This window comes from Ammospiza nelsoni, chromosome 1 (genome assembly GCF_027579445.1).
Source record: "Ammospiza nelsoni isolate bAmmNel1 chromosome 1, bAmmNel1.pri, whole genome shotgun sequence".
NCBI classification, from domain to species: domain Eukaryota; kingdom Metazoa; phylum Chordata; class Aves; order Passeriformes; family Passerellidae; genus Ammospiza; species Ammospiza nelsoni.
The window spans coordinates 154029875-154047844 of NC_080633.1; the positions used below are offsets into that span (position 1 = coordinate 154029875).

The 17970-nt window shown below is 49.5% G+C and overlaps 1 protein-coding gene across 1 annotated transcript in view; it reads left to right on the forward strand.

Annotated features, from left to right (window-relative positions):
* The window catches only part of ARHGAP39 (Rho GTPase activating protein 39), a 150587-nt gene that overhangs the window by 55392 nt on the left and 77225 nt on the right, over nucleotides 1–17970 (forward strand). The window lies entirely within an intron of this gene.

Here is a 17970-nt window from a genome sequence, read left to right on the forward strand (position 1 = left end):
CAGACCTCAGGTTTAAGATTAAATCCTCAGATTTGGGATCGGAACTTCGGATTTTAGGATCAAACCCTCAGGTTTTTTGATCCAAACCTCAGGTTCAGGATGAAACCCTCCAATTTTAGGGTCAAAACCTCAAGTTTGGGATCAAAACTTCAGGTTTAGTATCCAAATCTCTGGTTTAGGGTTAAACCCTCAAGTTTGGGATCAAAACCTCGGGTTTAGGGTCCAAACCTCGGATTTTAGGATCCAAACCTCAGGTTTACGATGAAAACTGATTTTAGGATCAAAGCCTCAAGTTTAGGATCAAAACCTTCAGGTTTAATATCCCAATCTCTGGTTTAGGATCAAAACCTTCAGTTTGGGGTCCAAACCTCAGACTTTAGGATGAAAACCTCAGATTTGGGATCGATATCTCAGGATTAGGATCTAAACCGCAGGTTTAGGATGAAAACCTCCAATTTTAGGATCAAAACCTCAAGTTTGGGATCAAAACCTTCAGGTTTAGTCTCCAAATCTCTGGCTTAGGATCAAAACTTTCAGTTTGGGATCCAAACCTCAATGTTAAGATCCAAACCTCAGATTTGGGATCAAAACTTCAGATTTTAGGATCAAACCACCAGGTTTTGTGATCCAGACCGCAGGTTTAGGATGAAAACCTCCCATTTTAGGATCAAAACGTCAAGTTTGGGATCAAACCCTCCAGTTTTCGGGTCCAAACCCCAATTTTTAAATCCCAGAACCCTTTTCCTTCCACCCATAACACGGAATCGAGACCTGAGAGCGCTTCGGGATTTTTTTTCCGTTTATCGCCAACGCAATTCCGCGCGAGCCGATGCCGATCCCGCTATGGAAAAAAACACGGATATTACCCCCCAAAAAAAAACCCAAAAAAAGCTTTTCTTGGGCTCCCAGCATGAGCAAGGAATTACCCCAGGAGCTGCCACGGGCCCGGAGCAGCCGCTGCGGTGATTTTGGGGGCGGAACCGTCGGATTTTCCTGCGGGAACGTTTTTCTCCGAGGGTGCCCGGCAGCAGGCAGAGCCCGGAATAGCTCGGGATGAATGGAAAATCCGGGAGGTCGGAGGCCTCTGTGATATTTTTTTTGCCCCCATTATCTTTTGTGTCTAATCCCAAATTAACGACCGCGGCTCTTTTATTCCCTCACGGAATTTTGTGGGAGGAGGAGGAGGAGGAGGAGGAACAAAAGCCCTGAGCCATGGATATAATTTTGGAACCAGCACGGAGCTGTTGATCAACCTGGTTGTGCCCAGCCCGCTTCCAAAACCCTGGAAAAATGGGATTTAATGGAGGAGTTCTGCACTTTTCCCCCGATCCGAGTCCTCCAGAGCATTGGGGCCCTCGGAATTTTGTAGCTTTAATTGTTTGATGTCGATCCTGTGGAATGAGATGGACACAAAATCTCCATAAATGGGATTATAAATCCCATAAATCTCCCAACAGCTGGGATTGAGGGAGCAGCTCCCGGGAAACCCCGAGGTGGCTGCAGCCAATTCCTTGGATTTTGGGGTGTGGCGGATTTTTAAGGAGGAGGTTGAAGGGGAGTGGAGGGCATGGCCTCTCCTCCTGAGGTTCTCCAGGGGATCCTTTGGATTCAGGAATGTTTTGTCATTCTTGCTGCACGGATGGAGAATTCCTCTTGGGGAAAAAAAAAAAAAAAAAAAAAAAAAACAAAAAAACAAAAAACAAAAAAAGGGATTTCAGCATCCCAAAGTGTCTCTGGAGCAAGGATGGAGGGGAATGTGGAAAAGCCGGAGGAGCTGCTCCTTTCCCTCCTGGATCCAGGCTGGGGGATGAAGGGATGGAGAGGAGTTCCAAGGAAAAGGAATTTTGGGTGTTGGTGGGTGAAAAATGGGACGTGCCCCATCTGTGTCGGCCCATATCCCAAAAATTCCCAATGTTCCGGGCCCATGCCACGGTGGAGAAGCAGGAAAGGGGGGGAATTCTGCCCCTCTGATCCGCTCGGGTGAGATCCCACCTGGAATTCTGCATCCAGCATCCAACTGCAGGAGGATGTGGAGCTGCTGGAGCAGATCCAGAGGAGGCCACGGAGAGAGGCTGGGAGAGCTGGGAATGTCCAGCCTGGAGAAGGGAAGGATCCAGGGAGACCTTGGAGCTCCTTGCAGTGCCTGAAGGGGCTCCAGGAGAGCTGGAGAGGGAATCTGGGACAAGGGATGGAGGGACAGGACACAGGGAATGGCTTCCCACTGCCAGAGGGCAGGGACGGATGGGATATTGGGAAGGAATTCTTCTCTGTGAGAGTGGTGAGGGGCTGCGATGGAATTCCCAGAGAATCCGTGGCTGCCCCTGGATCCCTGGAATTTTCAGGTTGGATGAGGCTTGGAGCATCCTGGAATAGTGGAAAATATCCCTGCCCACGGAAAAGTGGTGGAATTCCATGATCCTCGATTTCCCTTCCCACCCAAGCCATTCCATGGCTCCCTGCGATGGATTCATTCCGCCTCCCACATTCCTTGGCCGTTGTTCCCGAGTCTCCCCGATTTTCCAGACCCGGCTCCACCAGAGAAGGGAGGAGAAATCCGAATTTTTCCAGGCTGGAACCAGCGCGGGAACGGCTCCAAATCCTCCAAACGGGATTCCTGCCCGCAAAACCCTCGGAAAAACGGGAATGAGACCACGGCATGGGAGCAGGAACGTGATGGGTCCAGCTTCCATGGGCTGGACAATCTGGGAACCTTCCCAATGGATTTTTTCCCTGGTTTCTTTTGGCCTGGATTTTTTTCCCGTTTTTTTTTTTTTTTTTTTTTTTTTTTTTTTTCTGGATAACAGATCCACATACCTCAGGTTTTAGGGTCCAAACCTCAGGTTTAGGATGAAAACCTCCAATTTTAGGATCAAAACCTCAAGTTTGGGATCAAACCCTCAGGTTTTAAGGGTCCAAACCTCAATTTTAATAACTTTGAGTAGCAGAAATCCCAAAAAACAAATTATGGGAAGGATGGATCGCTGGGATCTCTCCTGGATTCCGTGAGGAGCATCCAGGACGGGGATCTGGGGATGGCTCTGGTGCAGATCCAAAGCTCCAGCCCAGATGGTGCCACCTGATCATTCCCGGATAATTTGTCGGATAATTGGGAATGGGGATCCACATGGATCCACCACGAATTCCAAGAGGTCACCAAATCAACACCAGCACTTAACGAAGAGGAGAAGAACCTGGGAACGGATCCAAGAGTCCTCTCCACGCTAAAGGGATGGTGGGGAAGGGAAAACCAGGATTTTCCACGGAAGGAATTCCATGCCTGCAGCATGGAGGGGTCTCCCGTCGTGTGTTTTCCATATTTTTGGCCAGCAGGAATGGTGGGGAGACGTCCATCCTTGGAGATGGTGGAATTTGGGCGCTGGATGGGAGAATTCCAAGTTTCCCATGTTCCTGGGAAAGGAACATGGCCCAGGTCACCTCCAAATCCATCCTAAAATACTGGGGAAACGCGGTTGCAAAAACAGGGAAAAACGGTGCTGGGGAAGTGCAGATTCCCATTCTCCCACCTGGAATGAGGAAAAACCTTGGAAAAGGGAGGAGGGGGTGTTCTGGCTCTCCTGATTTGGGTTTTTTTTGGGAAAGATTCCCAAAAGAATCCTAAATTCCTAAACCATGACACCGCTCTGGTTGGTACACCAAATTTTCCTTTCCTCCCGTGCACAGGGAAGCTCCTGGGTTCCAGATTGTTCAAATATCCGAGGTTTTTAGTGGAAAACGAGCCTTCCTCATCCTCGCTGCCCGTCCGGGCCAAGTTTTGGGGAGCATCCAAGGGGTGTGAGCCTGTGGAATCCGCTCCTGCTGCCAGAGGAGCCTCTGGAAGCGGCAGATGCTCCCGCACCTGCCAAGCCACGCTCTCTCCACAAGGGCTGGGCTCGGGATGAGGATTTTGCTCTTCGGGAATTCCTTCGGCAAAGCTCCTTCCAAGGAGCGGCAGGACGCGGAATTTTCGGTGCCAAACGAGCACTTTTAGGTGGAATTTTCACTACTGAATTCCCTGATTTGGTTCCCGAAGTGAAATATCCGTGTTTTAATCCATGGGAAAAAAAAAAAAAAAAACCCACATTTATTTCTGGCGTTCTGGATTTGTTTCTTGTTTGGTTTTGTTCTTGAAATTTCAAGGGTATTTGGGCCTGTTTGGAATTTTCCTGGGAGTTTATGAGCGGGATTTGGATTAGTCCCGGATTTGGTGTGTTTGGATTCCCTTAGAAACTTTGGAATGAAGTTGTTATTCCCCGTGGGATCCCTGTTTGGTTTTTAGAGGGGTTTTTCTGCGGCATCCAGAGGGAACTGGATCCACTGGGATCCGCTGGAATGTGAGGATGGATCCAAACTCCGGGTGCTCCAAGCAGCACAAAATCCTGGAATGGTTCGGGTGGGAAGGGACCTTCAAGATGACGGAATTCCATGGGCAGGATGGAAAATGCTTCCACTACTCCAGGACGCTCCAATTCCTGGCCTTGGACAATTCTGGGGATGGGGCTGGGAATTCCATCCCAGCCCCTCACCACCCTCCCAGCCAGGAATTCCTTCCCAATATCCCAAATTCCCTCTGCCAGTTTAAGCCGTTCCCTGTGTCCTGTCCCTCCGTTCCGTGTCCAAATTCCCTCTCCAGCTCTCCTGGAGCCCCTTCAGGCTCTGAGGTTTCCCTGGATCCTTCCCTTCTCCAGGCTGGACATTCCCAGCCTCTCTCCATCCCCTGGAGCATCTCCATGACCTCCTCTGGATTTGTTCCAACACCTCCACATCCCTCTGCTCTTCACCCCAGACCTGGATGCAGAATTCCAACAGGAATCTCACCAAAGGCCCAAAATTCCCCTTTTTTCCTTCTTCCCACCCCACCAGCAGGAAGCTGCCCGTCCATATTTCTCCAGGATGGGGCGAAGGTTTGGGAAAAGGGGGAAAAACTGGGCAAATCCCTGTTTTCCCACCTCCCTTCCCCTCCTCCCGGCAGCTGGGGCGGCAGATTCCGTAACCAACTGCGCCGAGCGCTCGGATGGCGGATCCCGGGCGCGCGTCACGCCACCGGAGCGGTTTTTATCCACACAACATATGGCCCCGTTTCCCTGCCGATAACCAACCCTCCCCTCCGTTTTCCCTCTGCTTTTCGCCCCCGTTCGTGTCCCGAGGAACAATCCCAACTCTTTTATGTCCCGAGGAACAATCCCAATTGTTTTTCCCTGGATTTGGGAAAAACAATTTGGGAGTAGGGAAGCAGCCCAAACTCCGATCCCGTGATTTTACTCCTACGGAGGATTTTGCAGAGGGAGGAGGAGGAGGGGGGAAGTTCTTTTCCCAAATGGGATTTGCTGTCTTGGAGCTGGGAATGTTTTCCGGCCTTATCTCCCCAATCCTAAAAATATCCCGGCGGGAAGAGGGGGGGAGAGCTGCTGCATCCATGTTTTCCTCCCTCTTGGAGAAGGTCATCGGATATTCAGGAGGTGACCTCGGGAAGGTCGTTCTCATTTTTCACCTAATTGCTCCCATCATCCCAGGGATGGGATTTTTTTTTTTTTTTTTTTTATTTTTTAGGCATCAGATTCCACAGGGAGTTTAAACGGAGTTAACGCTCTAGGGAAAACAAGGATCCCTTGTTTTCGTCCCAAATCCTCCTCCTCCTCCTCCTGGAATCCTCCCTCATCCCGATCAAATGGCGACAGGTGGCCTCTCGGAATCACCTGCTCCCCGCCAGCTGCCGCTTCCCCAGGACGAGGAAAAGCCATCCCAAAGCCCCGGCTCGGGATTTCCAAGGAATTCCACCCCCCCGGAGGAGGAGGAGGAGGAGGAGGAGGAGGAGGAGCTGTGCCCGATGTTTGCTGTGGCTCCGGCCGAGGACGAGGAGGAGGAGGAGGAGGAATATTTTTCTCTTATTTTTCTCTCCCGGCTCAGATTTGCTGTTTGCAGTTCCCTGCTCTTTTCCCGACCTCATTCCACGAATTTTTCGGAGTTCAGACGGCACGGGATGTGCTCCGGGCCTCGTTTTTTCTTCCGCTCGGGGCTGGGCTCAGCAAGGAAAACAAAATTTCCTCCAAGTTTTTTTCCTCGGTGCTGATTTTCCCTTTAAGGTTTTTGTGGATTATTCCTTGTTTTTTTTTTGCTGTTGTGGAATGTTCCCTTTTTCCTCCCAGGGGAACTGGATTTAAAGTTATTCCAGTCTGGAATTTAATTTTAGGATGTGTGTTTAGATTTTATATTTTCCCCACGTTAAATCCGTAAAATCCTCTCATGCTCTGATACGTCTTGAATTCCCAAAAAAAAGTGAATTTTTACTGTTTTGTTGGAATTTTTGTCCTTTCCCTGCTGTTTTCCAACCTCTGTGACTTTGGGGATCCCGCTTTTCCAATCTTCATCCACGCTTGGGCTTTTCCTCCACCCAGGCTCCACTTTTTTAAGCTTAAATCTTTAAATTTAATCTTTTTCCCTCGGGATTGGCACAAATGGAATTTTTTTAATGGAAACGAGGTTTTCCCTAAGGAGTTAAAAAGCAGGAGTTCAAGGAAAGGGAGTTTTGGACACGTGGTGAGGAGGGTCGGGATTCAGCAGCTGCCGCCGGAATTTTTCTCCTGCTCCTCTCCCTCTCTGCCTCCCCCCAGCTGCTGCTGCCCCAAAACACCAAACTTGGCCTTTTTTCCCTTAAAAAAAACTCCCATCAGTAGGGGAAAATCAGGGATACCAATCATGGAATGGTTTGGGAAGGGAAAAATCCCATCCAGTCCCTTGGACAAATTCCACTATCCCGGGTTTCTGCAACCTTGGACAATTCCAGGGGTGCAGGGGCAGTCACAGTTTCTCTGGGAATCCCATTCCAGGGCCTCGCCATCCTCCCAGCCAGGAATTCCTTCCCAATATTCCCATCTTTCCCTGCCCTCTGGCAGTGGGAAGCCATTCCCTGATTATCCAAGACGACAAAAATAGGGAATTAAAAAAAAAAACACCAAAAAAATCAGTTTAGCTGAGGCAGGGTGATTCCTGAATCCTTCTCACAAGGCAGCAGCTAAACCACCAGGAATTCCGTGAAAATAAGGAAAAACAACATCCTTTCTGGTATTTTTACGGAATTTTCTGGCCAGGAGTTTTGGTGGTATTGGATTTCCGCTCCCTGAGGTTTTTCTTTACACAAAATATGAAATGGAGACTCCTGAGATTGGCAGAATTCCTTTTCCTGCAGGAATTTTCGGTGCAGGGAGAAAATTTCTTCCCTCAATCCTGATCATTCCAGGTTTTTCTCGGATTGGTGCAGGTTGTTGCTTGTTCCAGGGTTTTTTTTGGCTCAGAGTTCGAAGCGTTCCTCTCAATATTCCCCATTTCCAAAGAGCTTATTCCCACTAATCGTCTTTTCCTCGGAAGATTCTGACTGGAAAAGCAAAAAAAGATTAATTTATTACGGATTTTTAGGGAGTGTTTGAGTCGGTGTTGGAAAATCCCACTGGGATAATCTTCATTCAAATTTCTGGAATGTTCAGGGATGAAAATTTGGGATTTGGGAAGCGAATTTTAGCTGATCTGAGGAGTGGGATTTCATGGAATGCCACCACCCAAAATGATCCATGCTCGAGGTGGGAATCATCTGCTCCACCTCGGAGGTTGGAAATTCGGCTCTTCCCATCCCAAAATTTCCCCACAATCCCCGGGAACGTGGCTTTTCCAGGAGGACAAGTCAAGGGAAGGTGGAATTCGGATCCATTGGTTTGGATTTGGTTTGGATTTGGTTTGGGTGGAAACCAATGAGAACCTGAAGGTTTATTAAAAAATCATGGATAATGGATCCCAAAGTTCTCCTGGGATCTTGTGGGGCATCTTCAGTTCATGAAGTTTTTTATCAATTAAAACACTCCCGAGGTGTTTTTTTGGGAATGTTGTCCCAAAATCTTGGATAAAATGTTGGATGGGCATCCCGCCCCCTGCCAGATCCTTCCCTGGGATCTCCAGCTCCTCTTTCCCTCCCATCCCAATCCCAATCCCAATCCCAATCCCATCCCATGGTGTCGTCCAGCCCTTCTCCCACCATTTTGGGATGAGAAAAATTGCCCAAAATTTCCCCACAATCCCCGGGAACGTGGCTTTTCCAGGAGGACAAGTCAAGGGAAGGTGGAATTTGGATCCATTGGTTTGGATTTGGTTTGGATTTCGTTTGGGTGGAATGCAATGAGGACCTAAAGGTTTATTAAAAAAATCATGGATAATGGATCCCAAAGTTCTCCTGGGATCTTGTGGGGCATCTTCAGTTCATGAAGTTTTTTATCAATTAAAACACTCCCGAGGTGTTTTTTTGGGAATGTTGTCCCAAAATCTTGGATAAAATGTTGGATGGGCATCCCGCCCCCTGCCAGATCCTTCCCTGGGATCTCCAGCTCCTCTTTCCCTCCCATCCCAATCCCAATCCCATCCCATGGTGTCGTCCAGCCCTTCTCCCACCATTTTGGGATGAGAAAAATTGCCCAAAATTTCCCCACAATCCCCGGGAACGTGGCTTTTCCAGGAGGACAAGTCAAGGGAAGGTGGAATTTGGATCCATTTGTTTGGATTTGGTTTGGATTTGGTTTGGGTGGAATGCAATGAGGACCTAAAGGTTTATTAAAAAATCATGGATAATGGATCCCAAAGTTCTCCTGGGATCTTGTGGGGCATCTTCAGTTTGTGAAGCTTCTTATCAATTAAAACACTCCCGAGGTGTTTTTTTGGGAATGCTGTCACAGAATCTTGGATAAAATGTTGGATGGGCATCCCGCCCCCTGCCAGATCCTTCCCTGGGATCTCCAGCTCCTCTTTCCCTCCCATCCCAATCTCAATCCCAATCCCAATCCCAATCCCATCCCACGGTGTCCTCCAGCTCCTCTCCCACCATTTTGGGATCAGAAACGACTCTTCCAGCTCAATCCCGGTCCCGTTTCCTCTCCCACCCGTCGGCTAAAAGAATTCCCATCCTCCTGTCCTCATTTTCCCTCTTCCCTTCAAACCCAAACTTTTCCAGGGCCGATATCCCCAAGCCCTTGACCTCCCCGGGGTTTAATGAGGCGAGAGGCTCAAAAAGTGATTAATTGGCGTCGGGGGAGATACCGGATGGCGAAAGCCTCCGGATAAAATTCCAGAGCTCCTTTGAGAGGCTCGAGGTCATCCCGGCGGTTTCGCTGCTTTCGTGCGGATCCTTCCATTCATCCCGGGCTCTTTTCCTTATCAGCTCTCCGGCAGCTTCCTAAATTCCTTTTTTTTTTTTTTTTTTTTCCCCCTCTCTCCCTGGAGTTTAAAGGAGATGCCAGAGCTGTGAAGTTCGGATCGGGAGCGTCGGAAAGGGCTCCGATAAGACGGGAAAAAAAAAAATGCCGTCCTTTCCCTTTTTCTGAGGCTGCTCTTTGAAGCCTCCAGGGGTTTTTTGTGGATTTTTTGGGGAGTTTTATCCCTGTGTCCTCCAGGCCAGAAGGGATGGGAGGAAGCCAAAAAAACGGATGCAAAGTGGGATGTTGGGAGATGGGAGGGGTAGGAATGTTTCTCGTGGCGGCACTCCGTTCTCCACGGCAAAAATTCCTCTGGAAAAGGGGGAAAAATTCCTCTGAAAAAGGGGGGAAAATTCCTCTGAAAAAGGGGAAAAATTCCTCTGAGAAAGGGGGAAAAATTCCTCTGAGAAAGGGGGAAAAATTCCTCTGAAAAAGGGAAAAGTTCCTCTGAAAAAGGGGGAAAAATTCCTCTGAAAAAGGGGGAAAAATTCCTCTGAAAAAGGGGGGAAAATTCCTCTGTAAAAGGGGAAAAATTCCTCTGAGAAAGGGGGAAAAATTCCTCTGAAAAAGAGGCGAAAAATTTCTCTGAAAAAGGGAAAAATTCCTCTGAAAAAGGGGAAAAAATTCCTCTGAAAAAGGGGAAAGGTGAACCTTCCCTGCTCCTGGGGATTTCCCGACCTTGGAATATCCCCTTTAAAGGCTCTTGTCCTCCTTGAACTCATCTAATTCTCCTTTGAACCTATTTATGGGATTTGGCTGCGTTGCCGAATTCCACGGTTTAATTAGGAGCCACGGAAAATCATTTCCCAGAGTTTTCTTCGAAACTCCGGAGCAACCAATTAAAGGAAAGGGGGGAAAAAAAATGTGGAGTCATTCCCTGCTCCTCTTCTCCGCGGTGCTTTTCAGGAATAACGGGGAAATTGGGTTTTCGCACTTCTGAAATAGTTTTTGATTGTTTTTAAGGTTTCTTCCGGGAATTTTTTCCTCTGAGGGTGGGATTTGTGGGAACTTCCTGGAGAAGTTGTGGATGTCCCATCTCTGGAAGTGTCCGAGGGCAAGTTGGGAAAGGATTGGAGCAGCCTGGGATGGTGGAAGGTGTTCCTGCCCCATGGAATGGGGTTGAGAGTGACGGTCTTGAAGGTCCCTTCCCACCCGAACCATTCCATGGTTTCTGGGGCTCAATCTCATCCCCAGTCTCCGGGATTTTGATTCCCGGTGGAATCAGGGCATTTGCAGCAGGGATGGGGATTTTGGGATTCGCGGAGCATCACAATTTTGGAGCCTTTGGATGGTGCTTGATCCAACGCTGGGGAACGTCAGATTCCCTCTTGGATTCCACCCCCTGATTCTCCAGCGGGATCACCTCATGGAAATCCTCATTTTCCTTGGGTTTCCTCACTCGGGGAAGTCGGAATTCCACGAATTCCATTCGTAGCCACCCTCAGGCCTCTGCAACTCCCAGATCCATCGGAACACCGATATTTAAAACTATCCAGGTATTTACTCCTTCGGGAAGGAGCTGCAATTCCAAGCTGGCAGAGAAATCCGGGAGCTTCATCCCTATGCAAAAAAAATTCCTCCTCCTCCACCGTTTGGCTCCCGAAAGTGCTGAGGAAGAGCTTGGCCAGCCGGGAGCTTCCCCGGAGCGCATTCCAAGTTGTGGCACATCCCAGGACGTGTTATCCCGGTTTATCTGGGTCTGGGAATTACTCCAGGGCTGTCATTTGGGGTGCAAATCATTCCCGAGTTGCAAATCCCGGGGTTGTATCTCGGGGAAAATCAAAGGGGGGAGTTGAGTTCCGACGCTGTCGGATCCGCCGGGCCGTGTTATCCCGGCATTCCGCCTCTTCCAGAGCAGCTGGATGAGCAGGATTGTCCCAGGTTTGGACCTCTGGTGGTCTGTGGATAAATTAAAAATCCTCAGTGTCCTTCCACTCCTTTTTCCCTGATAAATTCCCTGGGGACAATGAAATATCCTGTGGTTTTCCAATCGTGGCGGTCAGCGGCAAAGGGAATAGTTGGGAATGGTTGGGAATGGTTGGGAATGGTGCAGGGTGGAACAAAAGGTCTTGAGGTGCCTTCAAACCCCGCCATGGAGCAGGAAAAAGGATCCTCAAAATCCTTGGAATGTTGGTGGAAAAGGGAAAGGACCCGCTTATGTCAAGGTTGGGAATGTGAAACTAAAAATGGAGAGATTGGGAAGGAATTTGGTGATGGTTGGCGAGGGCCTGGAATGGAATTCCCAGAAAAGCTGTGGCTGCCCCTTCCCTGGAAGTGTCCAAATCCAGGTTGGAGCAGCCTGGGATGGGGGAAGGTGTCACCACTCACATCCAGGTGAGCTTTGAGGTCCCTTCCCACCCAAACCATTCCACGGCTCCATGAAACGCGACATTTCAATAGTGCCAAATTGGGAATTTTCATTCCCAGGCTTGTCCCTTCCCACCCAAACCGTTCCATGGCTCCATGAAACGCGATGGTTCAATGGTGTAAAATTGGGAATCGTCATTCCCAGGCTTCTCCCGTCGGGAAGGAATTCTTCCCCGTGAGACCCTGGAATGGAATTCCCAGAAAAGCTGTGGGTGGAAGTGTCCAAATCCAGGTTGGAGCAGCCTGGGATGGGGGAAGGTGTCACCACTCACATCCAGGTGATCTTTGAGGTCCCTTCCCACCCAAACCATTCCATGGCTCCATGAAACGCGGCATTTCAATGGTGTTAAATTGGGAATCGTCATTCCCAGGCTTCTCCCATCGGGAAGGAATTCCTCCCTGTGAGACCCCGGAATGGAATTCCCAAAGAAGCTGTGGCTGCTTTAGGATTTAGAGCTTAATTCTTTAAGCTCTAATTAAAGACTATTTTCCCTTAATTAATGATTCCCCTTCCTTTTTTAAGCACCTTGACATCTCCATCCCCGGAATTCCTCCCATCTCTGCATTCCCAGCCCCGGATTTTTTTCCCCATCCCAGCTCTCCCAGGTTTCCACCCAGTCCTTTATGGATTTATTCCATTGCTCGGGGATCGATCCTGGGAATCTGCTGAGCAAGGCAGGGACAAAGCTCTTTGTCATCATCGACATCCCGAGGAGGATTTTTCTGTTGGATCAGCCTTTGGAGATGCTTTTCCCAACAAAAACAAAAACCTCCTCGTGTTGATGTTTCGGAGGAATTGGCCACAATTTGTAGGATAACGGGATTTTTTGGAATTTTCATGGTAATGAGGTCATAGAGAAATGGGATTGGATTTCTGCATCGATTCCTGGGATTTTGGTGGGAAAGGAGCAACTCCAAAAAAGACCTGGTGGGAAGAAGTTGGAGTTGTTTTAAATCCCTGAATTCCCCAAAAAGAGGGAAATTAGGCTCAAGCAGGATCGGCTTTACCCAGAGTTGAGGCTTCAAGTTGTCAGAGGAACAGGGATGAGGGGAAAGGGTTTGGAATTAAAAATGGAGAGGTTTTGATTGGAATTTGGGAAGGAATTCTTCTCCGGGAGGGTGGCTAGGCACTGGAATGGAATTCCCAGGGAATTCCATGGCTGCTCCATCCCTGGAATTGTCCAAGGCCAGGTTGGGAAGGGCTTGGAGCAACCTGGGATAGCGGAACGCGTCCCTGCCCGTGGAATCAGAGAGAAACGGGATCGGATTCCACATCGATTCCTGGGATTTGGGTCAGAAAGGAGCAGCTCCAAACGAGGACCTGGTGGGAAGAAGTTGGAGGAGTTGTTTTAAATCCCTGAATTGTCCAAAAAGAGGGAAATCAGGTTCAGGCAGGATCGGCTTTACCCAGAGTTGAGGCTTCAAGTTGTCAGAGGAACAGGGAAGGATTTGGAATTAAGAATGGACAGGTTTCGATTGGAATTTGGGAAGGAATTCTTCTCCGGGAGGGTGGCTAGGCACTGGAATGGAATTCCCAGGGAATTCCGTGGCTGCTCCATCCCTGGAATTGTCCAAGGCCAGGTTGGGAAGGGCTTGGAGCAACCTGGGATAGCGGAACGCGTCCCTGCCCGTGGAATCAGAGAGAAACGGGATCGGATTCCACATCGATTCCTGGGATTTGGGTCAGAAAGGAGCAGCTCCAAGCCAAGACCTGGTGGGAAGAAGTTGGAGGAGTTGTTTTAAATCCCTGAATTGTCCAAAAAGAGGGAAATTAGGCTCAAGCGGGATCAGTTTTACCCCCCACCTGGAATCTTCTTCCAGCTCCAGAATCCAACATCAGGAGGATGTGGAGATGTTGGAGAAGATCCAGAGGAGGCCATGGAGATGCTCCAAGGGATGGAGCCAGGCTGGGAGAGCTGGGAATGCCCAGCCTGGAGAAGGGAAGGATCCAGGGAAACCTTGGAGCCCCTTCCAGTGCCTAAAGGGGCTCCAGGAGAGCTGGAGAGGGACCAGAGACAAGGGATGGAGGGACAGGACACAGGGAATGGCTTCCCAGTGGAAAAGTGGAAATCTAGGTGGGATGTTGGGAAGGAATTCTCCCCTCTGAGGGTGGTGAGGCCCTGGAATGGAATTCCCAGAGAAGCTGTGGCTGCCCCTGGATCCCTGGAACTGTCCAAGGCCAGGAACTGGAGCAACCTGGGATAGTGGGATGTGTCCCAGCACGTCGAAGTGCATTGGAAAAAATTTTTCCACAGGGAAAAATTCCATTATTTTCCATGATAATCACTGAGCCATGACAGACGTGCCACAGGGTTGCCTTGGAATTTTGGGGAGAGGACACTCGATTTCCCAAAATCCCAAGGTGGGACCGCAGCACAGGAGCGGTTTTCCCATTTTCCATGGAGTGGCTGAGGATCCACCCCGCTCCCAGCCCTCATTCCATGATTTTCTTTCCCATTGGTTCCCGATTTTCCAAGGTCTGGCATCAAGGAATTTTGTGGGGTTTTCCCCATATTTCAAATCAAAAGTTCCCAAAAAATCAATCATAAATAAAATAATGGGTGTAGTAATTAAAGGAATAATAATGAAGTGAATGATAAATAAAATAATGGGGATAATTAAAAAAATAAAGGGTGTGATAATGAACGTTAATTAATTAATCAATAATAAATAAACCATCGGGCAGCGTTTGGAACGGATGAGCTTTGAAAGCTCCTTTCACCCCAACCCACTTAATAATTCCATTATTAATTTAAATTTTTATGGAGCTTTGCAGGAGGTTTTAATTAATATTAAATTAAGAAAATTTAAATTAAATTTTAAAAAGGAGATGAGAAACAAGATGGGAAATAAGATGGGAAATGAGATGGGAATTGTCCTCTCCTGGGAATTTTGCACTGATGGGGGCATTTGGGTTCTTGGACACGTTGGGAAATCTTGGATATTTTGGGTTGTGATTCCAAAGGGATCGCCTGGGAGTGGGAAATTTGGGGAGCAGAGCCCCCCAAGTGCTGCGGAGCCGCTTCCAAGATCTCCAAAACCTTGCTGGCAATCGGGAATTCCAATTGCTCCTTAAAAAATCATGGAATGCTTTAGGTTTGAAAGGAACTTCAGGATCATCCCATTCCCTTCCCTGCCCCTCGATATCCTGGGATTCCCAAATCTTCCCTGGGCCGGGATTGGCCACCTTGACTGGTTCTTTGGCCAATCCCAATTCCCTGGAAACGGCTTCCATCTCCGTGCCAGATCCGACTTTTGCGGAATTCCACGATTTGGGACCGACTCCCCTCCCACTGCCTTCAGTCTCTGTCCTGCGGGGAAAAGCTCAGTTACGGAATTTCCTCTCATTCCCAGGAGGACCTGAACGCGTTTTCCTCCTTTAGGGGGGTTTGATCCGAGCTGGGATCCCACTCCCTGAAAATCTTTCTGTCCATCCAGAGGATTTTAAATCCCGTTGGAAAACGAGCTGGACCAGCTGAGGGCTCAGAGCCAGGCTCGCACCCGGGTCCTCCCTCCAGGGATTTTTTTTCCTTGGGAATTGGGTGTTTCTGAGGAGCCTCCAGGGGTTCATTCCCGGGAATGTGATCCATGTGATCCATCATTGTCCGACTCCCCGGATGTGTCAGGTTCCTTCCTCAATAAGCCTCACTTCGCTTTTTATTCCTCCCCAGACGTTCCTTAAAAGCCTTGGAAAAGCAGGCGAGGACAAATCCCAAATAACTTCATTAAATTCCTTTTTTTTTTTTTTTTTAAATAAAAACCCACACAAAAGGGGAATTTGGATAAAAATGCGGATCCTGGGAATGTCTCAGGTACCCTCTGGATTATCCAGAGGCGACAAGTGCAGCGTTTGGGGCAATCTGAAAAATCGGAATTCTCTGGTTTTTTTGGGATTACGATGTCTCTTAATCCTCTTTGGAATTTTCTAAGCTTCCATTTGCTGCTGGCTGATCCCAAAAATCCCTTTTGTTGCGTTTATGGGTGAGGGGGGTCAGGGCAATTCCGGGAAAATGCGGATTGGGGGGGAAGGATGGAGAGCAGCCCTGGAGAGACGGAATTTGGGAATGTTGGTCGGTGAGAAGCTCCACAGGAGTCACCCATGTGCTCCGGTCCTGGAAATGCCCAATGTCCCGGACTCATCCCACAGCGTGGGCAGCAGGAAAAGGGGAATTCTGCCCCTCTGACCCGCTCAGGTGAGATCCCACCTGGAATTCTGCACCCGGCTCCAGGATCCAACAGCAGGAGGACCTGGGATTGCTGGAGCAATTCCAGAGGAGGCCCTGGAGTGGCTCCAAGGGCTGGAGAGAGGATGGGAGAGCTGGGAATGTCCAGCCTGGAGAAGGGACGGATCCAGGGAGACCTCAGAGACTGAAGGGGCTCCAGGAGAGCTGGGGAGGGACTTGGGACAAGGGATGGAGGGACAGGACGCAGGGAATGGCTCCCACTGCCAGAGGGCAGGGTTAGATGGGATATTGGGAAGGAATTCTTTCCTGTGAGTGTGGTGACGTGCTGGAATGGAATTCCCAGAGAATTTGTGGCTGCCCCTGGATCCCTGGAAGTTTCAAAGGCCAGGTTGGACAGGGTTTGGAGCACCCTGGGAGGGGGAAAGGTGTCCCCTTGCCCATGGGACCATCCCGTCCCATCCCATCCCATCCCATCCCATCCCATCCCATCCCATCCCATCCCATCCCGTCCCATCCCATCCCATCCCATCCCATCCCATTCCATCCCATCCCATCCCATTCCATCCCATGATTCCATCCCAGATTCCATCCCAGATTCCATCCCATGATCCCATCCCATCCCATCCCATGATCCCATCTCAGTTTCCATCCCAGTTTCCATCCCTTCCCACGGATCCCAGGCACGGCTGGGCCTGTCCAGCCCTCGCCATCTCCATCCCCGTCACCGCCAGGTTTCGGTGCTGATGGTGCCACCCATGGCTGTTGTCACCCAGCCCGGCTGTGTGGTTTTGGGATGGCGCCGGAGCCCACGGAGCCGACGCCTTTTCCCGGTGTCGAAACCGGGACAGGGAGGGAAGGAGCTCCGGGATCTTCGGAGCGCCGGGGAGCTGCGCTGCTCCAGCTGGACCAGGGGAGGTCGAATCCAGAATTTTTTGGAGTTTTTGCGGGGAACGCTGCCGGGTTTGGTGGTGTGGGTGGTGCAGGAGAAGTTTATCTCCAGGTTGGTGATTCCAGCCCTTCCCATTCCCTCATGGAATGTGGTTTGATCCCCGGCTCTGGACCTTCAAGGGTTCGGGGTGGACACCACAATCCCAGGTGGAAATTGTGGTGCTCCAACCCCAAGTGTGTGTTTTGCAGACTTGTTGGGTTTCCCTGGGAGCTGAAAATCGGGGATTGGCTGGAAAACCTTTGGAAAATTACGTGTTTTGTGTAAATAATTCTGTGGGGGTGGAAGAAGGAGTTGTGAGGTCTTCATCCCGTGCTCACTGTGAATGTTGGTCATGGAACTGTTGGATGGTTTGGGTTGGAAGGGATCTTGGTTGGATTTCCCTTCTTTCCATGTTGGAATGGGTGGGATTTATCAAGTCTTGGAGACTTTATGGGGTGAAAAGAGACGTTCTGAAATTGCTCTTCTCCACCCCGTGAGCATCAAGTCATGGAACTATTGGATGGTTGGTTTGGAAGGGATCTTGGTTGAATTTTCCCTTCCTTCCGTGTTTTTTTCCAGGCTGGAATGGGTGGGAATCATCGAGTCTTGGACATGGGAGACTTTATAGGGGTGGAAGGACAAGTTGTCAAATTGCTCTTCTTCCATGAGCGCCGAGTCACGGAACCATTGGATGGTTGGGAGGGACCTTGGTTCGTGCTTCTCCTCTCTCCTTGTCCTTTTCCCAGGCTGGAATAATGGGTGGGATTTATCGAGTCTTGGACGCAGGAGGCTCAACGGGGGTGCAAGGAAGAGTTGAGCAGTCGCTCTTCTCCATCCCGTGCTCGCGTCAAATCATGGAATCATTAGATGGCTGTGGTTGGGAGGGACCTGGTTAAATTTTCCGTCTCTCCCTGTTCCTTTCCAGGCTAGAATAGGTGGGAATCATCGACTCTTGGACATGGGAGACTTGATGGAGCTGGAAGAAAGAGTTGAGCAGTTGTTCTTCTCCATCCCATGATTTTGTCAAATCAGAAAGTCATGGGGTGGCTTGGGTGACCTTCTAAGGTCTCTTGGTTGATGTTTCCCTTCTCTCCTTGTCCTTTCCCAGGCTGGAATGGGTGGGAATCATCGAGTCTTGGACATGGAATATTTGATGGGGATGCAAGGAAGAGTTGAGCAGTCGCCCTTCTCTATCCCGTGTTTGCGTCAAATCATGGAATCATCGGATAGTCGGGACTGGGAGAGACCTTGGTTGATGCTTCCC